The sequence below is a fragment of the Dermacentor andersoni genome, chromosome 4, assembly GCF_023375885.2.
Source record: "Dermacentor andersoni chromosome 4, qqDerAnde1_hic_scaffold, whole genome shotgun sequence".
Classification (NCBI taxonomy): Eukaryota; Metazoa; Arthropoda; class Arachnida; order Ixodida; family Ixodidae; genus Dermacentor; species Dermacentor andersoni.
Window position 1 is genome coordinate 175,730,542 of NC_092817.1, and position 5,086 is coordinate 175,735,627.

At 46.4% G+C, this 5,086-nt stretch overlaps 1 long non-coding RNA gene across 1 annotated transcript; it reads right to left on the bottom strand.

The window, feature by feature from the left end:
• Window positions 1-602: 602 nt before the first annotated feature.
• Window positions 603-3,676, bottom strand: LOC140217178 (uncharacterized). The gene is made up of 3 exons (XR_011893696.1): window positions 3,376-3,676; window positions 2,441-2,597; window positions 603-1,653 (listed from the first exon to the last, which is right to left on the bottom strand). It is a non-coding gene; the product is annotated as an uncharacterized lncRNA (long non-coding RNA).
• Between the last annotated feature and the right edge of the window lie 1,410 nt (window positions 3,677-5,086).

Consider the following 5,086-nt stretch of genomic DNA (forward strand, 5'->3'; position numbering starts at 1 on the left):
TCCTGGTGTCCAACCACCAAACACACCGAAAAGGGTCTACAACTATAGGCTTTCTCGAGCACGGCGATGCATTGAAAATGCATTCGGAATTTTGTGTGCCAGGTGGAGGGTGCTGCGAAACCGCATGAGTCTGCTGCCAGAGAATGCAGCTGCAGTCTCAGCTGCTTGTTGTTGTCCCCACAATTACCTGATGCAGGAGGGGAGGCTGCCAGGTGGCTATTGTCCACCGCAGTTTGCAGACACTACCAACAGTGCAGGTGTAGTTATCCCAGGTGAATGGAGGAACAATACAGAGTCCCTGCCACAAATAAATCAGCAAGGCTCTAATGCTTACTCCAAGAGAGCATCTGAAGTCAGAGACTGCTTTGCTGCCTATTTTCATGGCCCGGGTTCTGTGAGCTGGCAGTGGGTTTAAATGAAACCATATTTAACCAATATCTTTATCTGACCTCCTATTTAAGTTACAGGTGCCTTAACTGCGACTTACTTTTGTAATTACTAGATTCCATAAGTACTGAGATATGACCAGCAATAAATGTTTAGCAAACACAAGCCTTGTGTCGATAATGCTTTATTTCATTCGCAAAGCGCCTGTGCACTGCATGGAGTTTTCATGACGACCTTGCTCGATATTTTAGATATAATAGGAATAAAACAGAGCTAATAAAGCAGGCAAATGATTGTAGAGATAAATACCTACTTGCTGGCTATTTGAATCATATCAGCGTGTACTTGTTGAGCGTAACTGTGTATTGAAGTTCTTTTTGTTCACGTAAATGTCAATAATCTAACAACACCACATTTTGCAACATTACACCCTTTTCCAAAAGCACCAGCAATGCTAGAAACAATCTTTTTTCCCAGCAGGTAACACACACGCAGGAGTGTCCATTTAACAAGAATTATGAAAAATAATGCAGAGAAATTTGTTCCACAGGATGTTTATTGCACATTTCACCTTGAAAATTGCAGTGGCCCAGGAAAAACATTACAAGCTTCCACTAAATCTTTTTCAACGCACAGAGCAAAGAACTGATATGGATGTCAGTAAGTCTGCTTACACCTAGCAGGTCATGAGAAAAATGGCCACAAATATCAGCTGTAATACATGAGAGGTACGGACCTAGACCGCTTGCTCACGGCTCTGCAGCATGTGGAGGGTATGCTGCCTCAACTAATAGGCTATAAATCTGCAGCTTGATGTGCTCCTTCTTGCGGCCATCTACTTTACCTAAAAGACCTTTCAAGCTCAACAGAAAATGTTCATCCTCATCTACTGATGTTGCAGCTGTCGTAAGTTCATTCAGTCGCTGGCGATTGGCGGCAAGTGTCGTGATCATCAAATCATCTAGGTCTTTTTGTTTTCTTTTCGCAGGCTTGTTTGTGTTTTCAGGTGGTGCATAACTTTTGTCTGAACACACTGATGATGTCCCTGGTGCGATGGTGACAGGCCGTGAGTCCACCTCGCTGCTTGTGTTCGACGAAGCGTCTAGAGTGGACAAAACTTGAAGCACCTCATCAGGAATTGATGCATCTTGTGTGCTGTCAATGTAGAATGTGCGGCACGAACCCCCCACCGACGATGCTGAGTCACTGGCTGACTCGACTGAGTGACCTAGAGACAGAGCAGCTGAGGCATCTTGTCTCGCCAGACTGTGGGTGGCAGAGGAAAAAGAAAACATTATATGAGACGCTTATATTCATGCATAAACTGAAATAATTGTACATAACAATGAGAACAGCACATACAAAGTTGTGGCGCACAGGGCTCCTTATACAGCTTCCTGTTAACATTGACAGGTAAATGATGCCTCATTTTACATACTGGGTGTAGCTTCTAAATATTATTCTGATCTTGGTGGCCCTTTGTCACAGCAGAATGGAGCAGAAACACTACCCGAGGACTCTGGAATAATGTAAATTTTCATCAGCAGTACATGTAACTGTGGCAGTGGTTTTTAACGCTTGAATGTAACTATGCATGGGAACTACAAGAGAGTAAAATATTAGAAATGCGCAGGAACGGGATACACGGGCATGAATACTACCTGAATAATTAACAAAGTCCCAACCAATGACACTACCGTGTTTTGGTAGTTCATTTTGCACCCGACGTGCTGGCAGTTGTGCCGCACTCACTGCTCCTACTTAGGAAAGCATCGAAGTCAACTACTACACACGTATACCGAACGTGCCATGAACAGATCACCTACGAAGCCCCAATTCCACATTTAGACTTCAGAGGATGTCGTTCTGTGGACTAGTAATTATTTTTGTCCTCCTGGGGGCCAGTTAGTGTACGCAAAAGTGCAGGTAAACGGGTGTGTTTGCATTTATTTCATCAAAATATGGCCACCGCAGCTGGTACTCAATATATCCCATGCTTATCAACAAAATGGACGCCTATTAAGTAGCAAAGAAGCTAACAGTTGGCCTTTACCTTCGATGTTGTATAGCGTCTGCCAGGAACATGAGATGGGGCATCAATAGCCATGATTTAGCAACGTCCGCTGCGCCACTGCCAGACTTGGCGTATGTCTTTCGCAGTCGAAGGAACTTCTGTCGAAGACAATTCCAGCGATGCTGCAACTCTGCCACTGCATTGCACATAGGAAAAGAAGGCGTTCACATATTATAAAGGGCACATTAGACACTATGAAATATACGTTGGTCTAAAGAAACCTCACTCCTGTCATATTACGCTGGTCTCATTTTTGTAGCCGAATATGCCGTTTATGAACATTTGTGCACACAGCCGTGGAAGTGAGCTAGAAAAATTTTTCACGGCGTGCCAGTTTGCGCCTGGCGCGATTGATTGATTGATTGATTGAGTAACTTTTATTTTACAGTCCTGCAGAACGCGTAGCGACAAAAAGAGTGGGTCACTTAATCGCTGATTACGCGCCACAATGCGATAGCGTAGTCGGTCCGCACAGACACTGATAATATGACCCACAGACACTTCTGCGAGTGTTGGTTCGACTCCCGACCGATGGCTGACACAAGCTACAACTCGCATTTCCGTGCTGGGTCTGACGCAGATCCGAACGCAATCAATCCCACACTTGTGCAACAATTTCAGGGCCTGCAATTGTTGCCGCAGAATACGCCGCTTCACCGAGCGTGACGCGACAAAACAACGCCGAGAGCATGTCTACATGCCTCCTTGCCATAAAACCATCGTTGTAGGCGCGGCACTTGATACTACGGCGGCGTAAACGCGTCGGCTGCAACAATGCACTGGAACGAAACCGACAGCGCACCGTCGTCAACATTGTCAATGCTCGCCTAGCGCTCAAGTTGCACTTCTCTTGACACTGAGAAGCGGTTGATTGCTACAAGTTTCGCGCACATGCAAAAATTAAAAACACTTACCGCTTTGTTTCAATGCGCTCGCTATCTCCAACCAGGCGTCGTTTTGCAGTTGCTTGTCCCGGTAACTTTTCAGGCGCTGGTCATACAGTATCGGCCTCTGTCGCACTTCTTCAATTAGTAATTCATCGCTGCACAGCGAAGAAGCTTCCGCACTTAGCATCATCACTAGCCACGGGCAGTGTACACAACACAATGAGACCGGAAAACCGCACTGCACTCAGGGACACCGCGCGCGTTCGGCGCGAACCCGGGAAAACGCGGATGGCGTCGGCAGCAGCAGCAGCAAGGAACAGCGTTGCAACGCCGGATGGCTGGGATGGCGGTCACGCAGAGGCTTCCGAAGCTAGCATCTTCACCAGCCACTAGCACACACAGCACAATAAGAGCGTCAAACCGCATAGAGACGCAAAGAACGGTGCTACGTCGGACTGCTGGGATGGGGGGCACCGAATGAACACGCGGAATCTGGGGAGGCCGGAAGCTCCGTGACCGGAAGATGCAAACCGAAACTGCTTCGTGCATTGGCGGCGTCGTAACAGTCGTATCTGTGCTTGTCGTAAAAGTAGCGGGTACTCCAACATTTGGTTGCGATTGTTGCGTACTTTACGCTCAATGCAACAGTAATGTGAACAAACTAGTTGCGCTTTTTGCGTTTACGCTTACGATCCGTGCGAACGATCTGTACGTAGCGCACGTAGTCTGAACGCGGCATTATATGCTTCGCATAAAAGTGAAGGTTGTACAGGTCTACGCCCCTACATCCAGTCACGATGACCAGGAAATCGAAAGCTTCTATGAAGACGTGGAATTTGCGATGGGTAGAGTGAAAACAAAATACACTATACTGATGGGCGACTTCAGTGCCAGGGTAGGCAAGAAGCAGGCTCGAGACAGGGCAGTGGGGGAGTATTGCATAGGCACTAGGAATAGACGGGAGAGTTATTAGTAGAGTTTTCGGAACAGAATAATATGCGCATAATGAATACCTTCTTCCGCAAGCGGGATAGCCGATATTGGGCGTGGAGGAGCCTGAACGGCGAGACTAGAAATGAAATAGACTTCATACTCTGCGCCAACCCTGGCATCATACAAGAAGTGCACGTGCTCGGCAACGTGCGCTGCAGTGACCATAGGATGGTAAGAACTCGAATTAGCCTAGACGTGAGGAGGGAACGGAAGAAACTGGTACAAAGAAGTCGATCAATGAGTTAGCGGTAAGAGGGAAAATAGAGGAATTCCAGATCAAGCTACAGAACAGGTATTCGGATTTAACTCAGGAAGAGGACCTTAGTTTTGAAGCAATGAACGACAATCTTGTGGGCATCATTAAGGAGTGTGTAATCGAAGTCGGTGGTAACTCCGTTAGACAGGATACCAGTAAGCTATCGCAGGAGGCGAAAGATCTGATCAAGAAACGCCAATGTATGAAAGCCTATAACCCTACAGCTAGAATAGAACTGGCAGAACTTTCGAAGTTAATCAACAAGCGTAAGACAACCAACATAAGGAAGTATAATATGGATATGATTGAACATGCTCTCAGGAACGGAGGAAGCCTAAAAGCAGTGAAGAAGAAAATAGGAATTAGCAAGGATCAGATGTATGCGTTGAGAGACAAAGCCGGCAATATCATTACTAATATGGATGAGATAGTTCAAGTGGCTGATGAGTTTTATAGAGATTTATGCAGTACCAGTGGCGCCCACGATGA